Here is a 13,900-nt window from a genome sequence, read left to right as displayed (position 1 = left end):
TGTTCATGGAGTTAGACAAATCAAATTCCATGAAATCTCAAGGAGCATGACCCTGGCTAGGTTGGAACTCTGGCTATGGGAAGTCAAGGGCTTTGTCCCCCCAGAAAAGACTGGAAAGTACCATGGCTACTCTAATCCCAGGGGGAGACACAGACAATGTGACATTTGCACAGGGATGCCCTAACAGGGCCCCAGCATGTTTACTCAGAATGGAATGACATTTCAAGTCAAACAGCTCTGTTCCCAACAGCACAGCCCCTCCTCACACTCTAATCACCTGAGTTTGAGGAAAAGAGGTCCATCTTAGAGAGAAACTGAGGTTACATTGATGCAATGCTAAAATGTTTAAAGAGGGTCAAACCTGATACTAGTCTTTAACTTCATTTGTTACCATTCCACCATTATAGTGACACCTATATAAACTTTTTTTAACCTAAAAAACAGTTCTCATTTGAATAAAATCCTCTTTCTGAAGCATCCATTCTGAGTTCTTTTCGATACTGAAGCCAGTTACAAAGTTGTGCTACTAAGAAACATGGAGAGTGACTGCCAGGGTACTGCATCCTCACTAAACCCCTGCTGCCTGGAACTGCTGTCCACACACACTAGACAAAGGACCACTGCTGTTCAAGGACACAGGACCACTGCTGCTACTGCTGCCTCCAGCCTCTCTAAGGTCACCTTTCTTGCAAGGTTGCCTCATCATAAAGGAAGAAAACAGAGAGGCTGGAGAACACCAACTCTCCTTTTGGTTTCTATGGTTGTCAGCTATACCCCATGTGTCCTGGGCAAAGTACCCTTCAGAGGAGTTGAGGATGGGGAGCCAACCTCCAACCAGACTGACCCAGCCCTTGGGCTAAATGCTCTGCCTTCACCATGTGGCTTATGTGTGCCTGGTTTGAATCTGTTCCTGCACAAAGCCAAAGGTGACTAGCTCTGCTCTGCCAGGCCCCCACTGCACTGCAGGGTCAGGCAGCAGCCTGTGTTGCTCCTGGATCCTGGCCCAGCGCGCCAATGGCCCAGCTACGTCACTGTAGAGAAGGAGTCTAGCTGTGCCCTCCTCTGAACTCTCCATCTGGAATATTCTCTGGCCTCCTTGCCTCTCATTTTTAATCTGACAGACACTGCTGGACAGGGAAACTCAGTGCAGACCAAAGTTCATCTTCCTTTCCCCACTTCTCGGCTGGCACAATCACAAGAGCAGAATGAGGTTGGCATGGACCAGGATGCCAGGAATTAAATGAGGGTCCATGACAACTGGACCACATTAATCCTGCCTTCCAAAGTCTTAATTAGTCCTTTCTGCCTGGCACACCCATTTACCTGCAGAACCCAGGGAGGTTACTGGGTAAGGTGCCATGCTCACAGCAAGTATTCAAGAAAATATTGGTAGAGAATGATGGTCACAAATGCTACTTGGCTCATAGCTTTGCAACAACAGTCAGTTTTGAGGTCTGGGCACCAGTGGCAAGGGTTCTGCTCCCCTTTCTAATGCAGTCAGTTCTAGCACCGTTATTCTGAGTAAATGTTAGGCCACCCGCTCAATTTTGAGGCAAAATGTTTTTAACAAACAGCGGCAAACGTGACAGATAGGCTGCTCAGCCTGGGGACCAAAACAAAAGACGAAAAGAAAAAGGAAGGAAGGGTTGATGGTAAATGGAAGAGAGGAAAATGAGCACTGAAAAGAGAAATTAGAAAGATAACAGGACCTCAGTTCTACGACCCTAAAACAAGCTATGAACCTAACAACAGACTCAGGAGTGGAAGCAATGGGGAAAATCACAGAAAGGGGACAGAGCAGATCTGTCAGGCATTCTGATGCTCGGACAAACTCAGAGATGGCAGTTGAATAGATTCAACAATAGCATTTGAGAGGTTTCAATAGACAATGAGTCTTAATTCTGTCTTGTTTTGCACCTCTTTAACTACAGTGCCATACCAAAATTTGCTATTTCTCTAAGAGCACACTGACAGATACAATGGAAACTCTGAATAAGTTTTTTCCCTCTGAATTCATTATCTCTGGCCCTTATCCATAGGCCTATTGCAGACTAAATTGGATTTTGGATCACTGGTACTGAGGCACTGCAATTAATTAACAATAGAAACATAATATTTATATCCAGGCCTAAAAACATCTGACATCTAAACTATTCTGCCCGTAGGACAAATTCCATTCAACAAATTTTCATTTTAATGAACATGACAGGCCATAGTTTACGTGATAGGCCAAGGAGCAGAACAGAGTTGATCTCTTAACTAGTGCTTTCAAGGCCTAACCATGCTGCAGGGGAAAAAAGCTTGAGAACTGTCAGACTAAAAGAAAGACAGATTCCCACTTCCACCCAAACAGACCAAGGACACACCATCCCCACAGCCCCCAACAAAGATCTTAGTATGGAACCATCCCTTCTTCCTGTGCAAGTACAAAGTTCAATACCAACCACCCCTTATGATCCACTAGATACTTTATCTATTTTTGTACTGCTGACATTTTCTTTGGTGTACAAAAATCCCTTAGTCCTTCCTAATCAAAAAAAAAAAAAAAAGATAAAAGCTTTGCAAGGCATCCAATAACGTGAAGAGTACACAAGAGTTGGAACTAATGCAGCTTTTTCAGCTGGCACAAGACTGGCCTTTCGTATTTTGCCAGATGGTGTATTTCAGTAAGTCCTCAATCCCTGACTCAAGCGAGGGACATTGTCAATATGATGCTGAAGCAAAAACTGTCTTTAAATGCTATCCTATTTTACGCTGAACCAACACCATGGGCCTAAAATTTCTTACTGAAAGTTTCACAGCTTAAGAAGTTGTCATTCTTCTAGGACGCATTAATTCAAGTTGATAGAAGACAGTACAGATAAGGAGAAAAATTCCATCCCCACATGAACCACGTAAATTTGCTGGAAACCAATGGCAGAGACCTGATCTCCCAGGCTGACTTCTTACCACCCCTCTATGGCTACTGGTCTAAGGAACACTGGGTTTAAAAGACTGCACATTGGTCTAAACCATCTCCACTACCTCAAAAACGGGAATGTAAAGGGCAAAGAGATGCAGAGAAAGAAGGCAAGAGAGAAGGCAGTTAAAGAAACACTTAATAGATGTGGGAAACAGAGAAAGTCCACGAAAAATGAATTAAAAAATTACCCATAGGAGCTCTTCTTACTGGAAGGGCCATGTATTGCTAGTTCACATATCTAAAACACTCCTTATCCTAGTTTTTACTTCACTTCAAAAAAAATGAAATGACGTTTCATTTTAAAAGTATACTTCTTGGAGTATGGATGTGGACCACGGGTTTTAATCTTAGCAACTGAAATTACCACATTCAGGGTGATTTGTCTTCAAGCTGTGGGATCAAAATAGATAAAAAATGGTAACTATGCATCATGTTACTTTTAGATACAGCCTGGATACCAGAACATTAAGAACTGAAAGGATAACAGAATTTCTACTATCATAACCTAATTCAGAATCAATAATCAATAAGGTTTCAGTCAAATTGATGGTATGTATATAGAGAGTATACACACATACTTATTATGATAGCAATTGTTACATGTTTGAGGGTTTTACATGCATTCCTTATGTAAAATACTATGAAATATTAATATAAGTTCTATTACACACAGAAGGAAGGGCAGTTAGAAATAACCTACATCCCTAAGAGGTGAAGTCCCTTGCTCAAGGTCACAGGTAAATGGCAGAGGTGAGATGCAAATCCAAGCCTGCTTCCCTCCAGAGCAATGCTTTATACAACACGGTGGCATATGACGGCATCTGCAAGGGAGACAGCATGAAGGAAACGATTCCTTTTGGCAATAGTCAAAATATCTTTTAAATATCAGGTATAAAACATTTTCAGACCAACAGATGCTTATTTAATTTTGAAAAATCAATTTTTATTGCTCTGAGAAGTAGTTCCATGTTGGTTAATGCCTGGTTATATTTTTGAAAAAGTAGAGGACTGATGGAGAAAACAATGTATTTCTTCAAGAAATAAAGAGGGAAGAAAAGTAAAGCCCTAGCCAATTTGGCTTAAAAATGCTAGCAGAACACAAATGAATAGAATCTGTGACTTTAACACGCCTTTGCAGGAGGCATGTACTAAAAGGGTCATATCAAATTCAGAACACAAAAGACTTAGCATGCTTATTGTTGTAAACAAACGAATTTGGTTAAATGAAAGTTCCATCAAAGTTTAATCGCCAAATTCAAATGAACACAAAGTAAAGGGTTATATACTTTCTGTGGTTTCAGTAATAGCTAATCTAATAATGGTAAATGAAGGGTTATTGTTGATTCCTTTGACTCTGTTTCATAAATTAGATAAAGCAACCTGGCAGTTACAGTACTTTAGAGTTCTATTCAACTAAATGACTTTAAAACTATCTTAAAATATAACCAAGTCATGACTGTATTGTACCTTGCTTTCCATCACCATATTAGTACTTTTGACCAATGTTAAGTAAAAAAGATACCTTTCAACCAAAGCAATTGTATAAAGCACAATTTATATCTATAGAATCAAACCAGTTAAAAGGTAAAGGGCCCTTATATGGTATTATCTGATATTCTGTTTCATCAGAGCCATGCTTGTAAAATATAAACTATAAGAGCAGTCAAGTATTATTCATTTCTTCTCATCCTGAACTCAGGAACAGTAGAATGTGTCTGTTTAATGATTTTTCATAGCACATTTCTAATTTTTCCACTACAGTTTATTGACCTGGAATACTAAAATAATTTTCTTTCCTGGCTAAAGGACTCACCTCCGAAGACAATGGTGATGGCAACTTATCAGGCGGCTAAGGGATGGGAGCACGAACCAAGGCATTTTCCTTACAGAAATAATGTGGTAGTCAAATAGTTTGATAATGGGAAATACTTCCTGAGCCTTTACACTTGAAGATGAGGCTCAACACCTGCAGTTCTGAGAGCCAATGAGTTGCCCTTCACAAAAGCAGTCTATCTTCCTGCATTGCCCCCTCATGCCCAGATATGGTTACTTTCAATTACCCTGATAGCCCAGGAAGAAAAATATCCCTCTCTCCATATTTCATTCACATAATAAGAATCTGCAAGCTGTCCTGTATGACAGATGAGGACTATGTACTGAAGCAGCTTGTTCCGCCTGTCAGCCTCCAAGAACGCACAGCAATGAGATACAATGGTGATGACATTACTAGAGAAGAAGAGGGTCAAATACATGGTCACTTTAAAACAGAATGTCAACTACTCTTCTACTTCAATAATTTGATGCAGTGGTAACTCAAAAAAAAATAGAAAGATTAAAAAAAAGAAAGGAGAGGGAAGGGAAAGAGACAGAGGGGAAAAAATGAAGTGTGCACACATACACAAATTCAAATATTATTAAATCACTGTTCCCATAAGCCCCTAAATGACCTTGTCAGCCCTAACCCATCCATCAACTAAAAATTGTTAAGATCTACTTAACCAGATACTGAACTAGGTACTAGTGGTAGAGTATTAAAAATACAGCACCTGCCCTCATGGAGTTTATTGCCTGGGGTAAAGGACTAACATTAACAAGCAATTGAGATTAATGTAAAGAAGGCAGCAAAACATGAAGTACAGGCCCTGTTTTATTTTATGAGACTGCCTGAAGCAGATACCGTGAAATGGGTTGGCTTTTAACAATGGGAATTTATTAGCTTTCAGGTTGTGGCCATGAGAATGTCCATATCATGACATTATCAAGTAATGTTTTCTTCCGGAAGACTGGCTGCAGTGATCCTTAGGTCCTCTGCCACATGGCAAGGCACATGGCGATATCTGCTGTTCTCTCCCTTCTGTTCCAGCTTGCATTGCTTTCAGCTTCTTGCCTCAGTGGCTTTCTCAGTCTTTGTCTGAAGTTCATTCTCTTATAGAGGATTTAGACCTATCCTGGGCCACACTTTAACTGAAATACCTCAACAAAAGGTCCTACTTACAATAGGTTTATACCCACAGGACTGGATTAGTTTTAAGAACATGATTTTCTGGGGTACATACAGTTTAAAACCATGAGAAGTATTAAAGGAGCTTATAAGAGCTAACCAAATCTTACAGGCCTGAAAAAGTTTCCCTTTGGAAGAGAGGTAGGGCCATAAGTATAATTAGAGTTCAGGTAAGAGGTATCTGGGAAGTGCTGAGGAGGAAAAGATCCAAGAAGTTCCTTCCCCTCAAAATGTTTTCTTCCAAAGAAACTGTTAAGACAACAGCCTTAAGATACAATAGAAAATATAACAGAGTAAATGAAGTCATGGAATCCATTGCTGGGCATTACCTTTTCCATATTTTAACCCATAGTTTAAAAAATTAATTAATTAAAAACATATTTTAAAGACAGTGTAATCCTGTAATATCTCGCCATAGAAGGACAAAAGTTAATCATAACATCTACATGCTGATCTAAATAGTAATGTAAATTTTACTTTTTAAAATCTTTAATTTATCTTGACTACACTGGTTAAAATCCCTGGGTTATTTTTAAAAATATGTTTTGACAGCAGTGAAACTTGCAGCACATACAACACCAGGAGCATAAATTTGTTCAGGATACAAGTACATGAAAATTAACATAAACAGTTGGTAAATGTGATTTACAATTAAAAAAAAATTCTACCAACTACATGCCACAAAGAGTGGAAATTAAGAAAGAAAAAAAAATGTCTCTTCTCTAATATTTGGGTATAAAAATCCTGTCTTGTTCTTGCAGAGAACTGATATGGCTCACCATTCATGTCTTTACAGCACACAATTTTTTTCCATGGGTTCAACAAATCGGAATGGAAAGGAGAAACTGGTTTTATTCATGAGTATGCTTGCCCTTTCTACTAAACCCCAGAGTGTGATGTTTGGACTATTTTCTTTCCAAACTCAAAATCTATCTCCAGAATCCAAAATCAATAAAACTTGCATTAGCATAACTGAGGGTTGAGTTTGGCCCTTAGAAATTCAATGATGGAGTAGAATTACTAGAATGGAGAGATTTTATTTTAAATCTCTTTCACTGTTAATTACCAGCAATAGCTTTAGCAGTAGCTCTAAATGAATATAACCTATGGCTATTTTAAAGAAATATAGTGTACAAATCATAAGAATTTGATTTCCACCCTATTATTTGAGTCTTACCTAGAGTTCAATATAGAAGGTATAACTTAAGAGGAATATTCACCAAATAAAAAAGTATCTACACTAGGACAATCAGAATGGTGGAGAGTTCAGAACTTCACATAAGGAACAGCTGAAGAAGCTGGGGATACTTAGCCTGGAGAAAACAAATGAGTGACATGAAAATGGCCTTCATATACTTGATGGATACAAGAGAAAGGTTGGATAAAATAGAAAGAGGCAGATTTGAGATTGACAGAAGAGAAGAGGACACAGAGAAGAAGGCCATGTGAAAACAGAGGCAGAGATTAGAGTGATGTGACCACAAGCCAAGGAATGCCTAGAGACACCATAAGCTAGAAAAAGCAGGGAATGATTCTCCCCTAGCACTTTCAGAGGGAGCACCGTCCTACCTAAACCGTGATTTTGAACTTCTAGCTTCCAGAACTATGAGAGAATAAATTTCTGTTGCTCAAGCCACCAAGTTCGTGGTAATTTGGTACCATAGCCTGTTTTTGTTTCATAGGCTGCTCAAAACAGATACCATGAAATAGGTTGGCTAAAACAATGGGAATTTATCAGCTTACAGTTTTGAAGCCAAGAAAATGTCCAAATCAAGGCATCATCAGGGCAATGATTTCTTTCTGAAGACGAGCTGCTGGCAATCCTTGGCCGCTAAACAAGGCAAGGATGGAGGTATCTGCTGGTCTCTCCCTTCTCTTCCAGGTTTTGTTTATTTCAGCTTCTTGCTTCCATGATTCTTTCTCTCTCTGTGTTCATTCAATTTATAAAAGACTCTAGTGCAATATAATTAAGACCCAGTTGGGTCACACCTTAACTGAAGTAGCCTTACTTAAAGGTCCTTCTTACAAAGGGTTTACACCTACAGGAATGTATTAACCTGAAGAACATGTTTTTCTTGTGCACACAGAGCTTCAAACTACCACACAGCTCAAAGAAACTAATACAAAACCCATGCTCCTTACCAGCTGTAAGACTAATGCTGGAAACTCTACCCCTCTGAGAACTAGGAATCTCATTATGAAACTGGAGACAAGAATACCTATCTCACAGGTCAGAAATAAGGAAGATATATGCCAAGTATACAGCATAGGGCCTGGGTAGAGTGAGCTTTCAGTATTATTGTTACAATTAATGAGCTCAGAAGTCATTGGTTTTTTTGTTTTTTTTTTTTTATACCTTGGAATGTCAATGACAGGTATAGTAAAGGCAAATCTATACAGTAGGGGTCTCTTCCCTATTAGACATACATAAGTAGAGACCTGATAAATCTTTTTTTTTTTTTCAGAAATGGAGAAGGAATGTTTGCTTTATATAGGAGGCTAAAACTAAATATCTTCTAGACTTCCTTCTAGATCAAGCCAGTTGTAATTTCTCCCCGGTGCATCAGGTCAAGATCCCTAGATAGGGTAACTCGGTAGGAAAAAATGAGGCACCTACACAGAGTTTTGCTGCACCTTGGTGAGGCTCTTCCCCTCTCTGGACTTCATTGTCTTAAACTCTAAAATGAGGAATATGTTCTAAACATCCATCAGGTATTTCAAAATTAAAAATAATATGATATGGTAAAAATGACAGACCACACAAAGTTTTCTGGCCCCCAGAATGAAGAGCTTAGACTAGATTAAGGGTTTCTAAGAATTCAAAAAATTCAAAAAATCAGGACCAGACCATAACAAAGTTTTTAATCAGTTCCTGACAAAATGAGAAAAAAATTTTAAAGCATGTAATTTTTTTCTCTCAATTCTCTTCTTGGCACAATCAAAAGCTAGCAATCCTAAGTCCGCTGTCATCCTATCTTACATCCAAATTTTAAAAAATATTTATAGTCTTTGAAATTATAAAATTTGGGATCTACTACAGCACAGAATTATCTGGTAAAGCTCTATCCCAGTACTAATATTCTATAATTTTTTAAGAAATATAAGAGCCATGGTATCTGGCCATCACAGAAGTGTTCAAGATCAAAAACTCATCTTTTTGAAATTCCAAAAAATACTCACTGTAAAAGTATATATAGCAAAATACACACACAAGAAAAACTGGGAAAATCTGAATATGTTGGGTGGTGACATTATGCTATAGTTTTACAAAATGTTACCATCAAGAGAAACTTGGCAAAGTGCACATGAGATTCTTATAACTGCATGTGAATCAACAATTACATGAATAAAACTTTCAGTCAAATTATACTCACAGGGCTCTGAAAGTTTTTGGCTATTTATTAACTGGCCAGATTCAAAGCAGAATAAATATCACCAACCATCTTTTAGGCATAGCATATTAATAGTGATTATAACGAACAATTCATTTGGCACTAAGCATCTTTTATGTGCCAGGTACATACCAGGCATTAGAGTGCAATGTCAGACCCAGCCACTCCCTCCACAAAAGGTAGAGCCTAGGCAGGACAAAATGCAGTAAGGAAACAGACAATTACTGAGGCAGAAAATACAGTAAGAGAATAGTTAGGTAGGATAACCAGGGAAGACTTCACTGAGGAGGTGACTTTTAAAAGAACAAATACAGGTCATGTAAATTTAGTCCCATGGGTCATAGGAATGTAAAAACAAATTGTCATTTGGAGATAGGCTCTTATCTCTCATCTCCATATATTCTTGACCTGTACAAATTCTAAATAATGGAAGAACATGCTTTCAGTTGGGACTGCGGTAAGCCCTTAGGATGAGGCTCTATTCTTCTGCACCAGTCTAAAGGAGCAAGAAGAAAAGGCATGACTGACCACCATCTTTGCCAAATAAAGTAACGCAAGCTGTTCCACACATAAAATTAAACATACAGCGGGCCTGACACTCGCTGAGATTAAATTCCTTAAAACGTGCATAATACATAACTTCCTATATGAGCCCATCCCTCCTTGAATGAGAAAAGACGGTTGTTCTTTACTCAAACCAAAACACAAAACTATCTTACAATCAAGCTAGGGAAAAGGACAAGCCAGTAGGTCTTGAAAGAGGATAAACATCCTACCGTTGCAATTCTCTCCCTTATTGGAAGATTCAGAATATTTCAGGCACTGCATTGCCAACTATACCCTGGGAGGCAAAGTCAAAATGTGTAGCAGGGCAGGCAATAGGATTAAGAAATTAAGATCCAGCTGCCTACTCCTATTAGTGGTGAAGCTGTGGGCCAGGTTATTATGGTTCACTTGGGCCCAGTTGGGCAGAAAAGACACAGCTTTCAAATAAGTCTAGACAGGAGAATAGATAAGTGTACGCAATAGTCACAAAATACAGCATTATATAGCAGTCAGTCCAAATAAAGGTACAGTACAGTGTATACTGTATTTTACTTTTTGTGTAAGAAAGGGAGGAAAATAAGAATTTATAGACATATGTGCCTGTGTGCGTTATAAAACACTGAAAAGATGTAAAAGAACTAATGAAAGTGGTTACCTAAGGGACATAGAGGATAAAATGGGGTATGAGGACAGCAGCTGGAGCAAAACTTCACTTTATACCTTTCTGCATTGCTTCAATTTTTGAAACATATGAACATACAACCTAGTCAAAAGAAGTTAAGCCTATTAAAAATGAAGACTTAAACCAAAGTTATAACTCATCACTGGTGGTAGCATAAAATAGTGTATTTGAAGAGGGGAATTTGGTGAAGTTAATCAAGGATCTTAAAACCGTTCATACCCCTGGACCCAGTGAATCTATCTGAAATGAATTTATCTAGGGAAACAGCTAGAGGTTTGTACATACACAAGCATACACACAAAAAGACATGCATTGCAGAATTATCTGTGATAGTTGTAATTAAAAAAAAATACAGGTGAAATAATAGAAGATAAATAAATTATAGACTACCTGAACAATTGAGCAATATGGAGCTATTAAAAGTAATACTGTAAAATATATACAGTAGAAGAATACTCAAAGGCACAAAAAATATTCATAATGCTTTTTTTTAATCACTCATTAATTTTTTAGTAAATTTTTAAAGCATCTACCAGTTATGAGGCTCTGAGCCAGATGCTGATTAAAAAGGCAGTTCATTTATAGATAATGACATGTTTCCACATTTATAACTAGGTGAGAAAGAAAAATACCAAAATGAAAAAAACAGTGTTACCTCTGGGTTGTCAGGTTATGAGTCAAATATATTTTCTTCCATTTATATTTTCTATAATATAACTAATGAACTAATATTACTTCATCAATAAGAGAAAAAAAAGTACTCCTTTTTTTAAATCAGGTTAACAACTGCTGGGCTCAAGAATGTGCTCATTCACCTCTGCTCCCTCCAAGCTTCCTGACTCTGAATACAAACATGATGCCTGCCTCAGCCACAGCCATGTTATAGCCACTGGGGAAAGGGCAGAATAACGCAGATACACTTTCCTTGACATCTGAAATGCTGAACTAAAGCCACAGCCACCCATTTCTAGTTTTCTTGTTAAGTGTGAGTAATAAATCTTCATTTTTTAAGTCATCACAAATTAAGTTTTCTATTACTTGCAGCTGCAAACATTCTGACCTTATACATAACATACTAAATAATATATGACACATTAAGACTGACACAGGTAACTCAACATGTTTATTTTAACCAACCAGAGCCTGTAAACCAATATGGTTAATCACTCCACCAGCTTCTGGCTCTACAGTTATTTGCCTGAAACCCCTGGTAAGCAGAGCTCAGAAGCTGTTCCTGGGTATTTAGGTCCAAAGAGAAACATTTGCCTGTGGTGAAGAAAAACTAAATAGGTAATCCTACAATTTACAATATGATCCCACATTTCCTCCTCTGAGGATTTATCCTAAAGAAAAAGATAGGTTAAAAAACGTCATGGTCAGGTTCATGTGTCAGCTTGGCCAAGTTGTGGTACCTGCTTGTCTGGTTGGGCAAGTGCTGGCCTGTCTGTTGCAATGAGGACATTTCATAGAATTAGATCATGATTACGTCAGCTGCATCCACAGCTGATTCCATTTGTAATCAGCCAAAGGGAAGTGTCTTCTGCAATGAGTGACACTTAATCTAATCACGGGAAGCCTTTTAAGGAAGATTCAGAAGAGACAGATTCTAATTCTGCTTCGGCTGGGGAGCCTCTCCTGTGGAGTTCGTCCAGACCCTGGATCGGAGTCGTCGGCTTCACAGCCTGCCCTGCGGATTTTGGACTCTGCATTCCCACGGTCACGTGAGACACTTTTATAAATCTTATATTTGCAAGGTTCCTGTTGATTCTGTTTCTCCAGAGAGCCCTAACTAATACAAAAAATAATGTAGGTTCTAATACTAAAATACTTTGCAGTCATTAACAATGTAGGAAAATGCACAATACATTGGAAAATAGGTAACAAAACTATATGTAAAATATGATCCCAATTTAGAAAACTAACAGAATATATGCATGCAATGAAAAAAAGTTGGAAAGGGTATACACTGAAATGTGGATAGAGCTATAACGAAGGAGTAGCATGACAATGTTACTCTGTTTTTTTAACATTTCTATACTTTTACATCTTCTAAAACAATTTACTTTCTTACGGAGTCAATGAGAAAATTTTTTCTAATTGTTACCTTCTCATAGAATAATCTGGGCCCTCTGACACCAACTTTGTCTAATATCTGCCTACAGATTCAATGGATTTAACAAGAAACAATTTATTTTTGTGTTTTACGACAGACTGAGGCCAACAGCTGCTAGCTATGCTACAGAAAAATATAAAGAAATTTTGTTTCCAAATGAATTTCATTATACAATTGCAGACTGTTTTCTTTAATTCCATAAATACAGGTTTGATGCTACTGATCTGAGAAAAATATTGATGTTTCATTAAATAAGTTTATTATGTACTGAAACTCATCCCCTTATACAAAATACAATGATCTTGAAACAATAAAAATGGATGTTAATTTTCAATATCATTAATAAAATGCAAGTCTGTTTTAGTGCCTGGCCCCACAGTAATGTGATTAAAAAAAAAAAAAAAGTAATGGTTTCAACTCATATGTAGAGCCAGATCATGGACCTGGAACACCAGATTCTAGAGGGGCTCCAGCATCCTGATTTAAGAACCCACATTTGACACAGAGCTTGACTTTTAAATTCAGATTCAACATCATTCATTTTATTATTCATTTCATTGATAAATGAGATGTTTATAGAAATGTTGGGGTTTTAAACCATTGGAAATGTGCTTCAAGAAGTGTATTAATGAAGGTGGGTACTGCAATTGCCATGTGCTATTCAGTTCACTCACTTTTAAAAATCACTACTATATTCAAGCTCTGTAATTAATAATGTAAAAATTATAGCTAAAATAATTGCTAACATTTGTTTAGTGCCTATTATGCGCCAGGAAATATTCAATGTTTTTCATGTATCATCTCATTTAATGCTCAAACTGAACCAGTGAGGTAGGCTCTCCTTATTATCCCCATTTTTCAGATAAGAAAACGGAGGCAAAATGAGCTTCAGCAAAATATTAATGATGATAACAACACAGCATTGTTATTAACCTGCAACGTGCCAAGAACAGCACTAGATGTTTTCCGAACATTATCTTCTGTATTTACAACAACCTGGCACTTCTCCCATTTTATGGATAAGAAAACTGACAGCCTACGTGAAATTACCTAAGGTGAAAGAAATAGGTCTCTGGGCCCCAAGCCAGCCTCAGCAATTACCCTTCTGCAGAAGGAGAGGATTAGGACTCATCAGCTGCTTTTTAGCTCCCCACCGAGGTCACAAGATGTCAGAGGTACACTAAACTTTAGAGATTATATCAAA

The 13,900-nt window shown here is 37.8% G+C and overlaps 1 protein-coding gene across 7 annotated transcripts in view; it reads right to left on the bottom strand.

Annotated features, from left to right (window-relative positions):
* FHIT (fragile histidine triad diadenosine triphosphatase) overlaps positions 1–13,900 on the bottom strand; it is a 1,619,043-nt gene that overhangs the window by 1,592,929 nt on the left and 12,214 nt on the right. Inside the window, exon 2 of one of the 7 annotated variants that reach the window (XM_077128814.1) lies at positions 3,663–3,783. The exons of the other annotated variants lie outside the window; for them this stretch is intronic. The gene's annotated coding sequence lies outside the window, so the exon portion shown is untranslated. The remainder of the gene's footprint in view (positions 1–3,662; positions 3,784–13,900) is intronic. 7 annotated transcript variants of the gene reach the window in all.

Source organism: Tamandua tetradactyla, chromosome 15 (genome assembly GCF_023851605.1).
Source record: "Tamandua tetradactyla isolate mTamTet1 chromosome 15, mTamTet1.pri, whole genome shotgun sequence".
NCBI classification, from domain to species: Eukaryota; Metazoa; Chordata; class Mammalia; order Pilosa; family Myrmecophagidae; genus Tamandua; species Tamandua tetradactyla.
The sequence above is the reverse complement of the archived record's forward strand: the minus strand, read 5'-3'. Positions and strand labels throughout refer to the sequence as shown.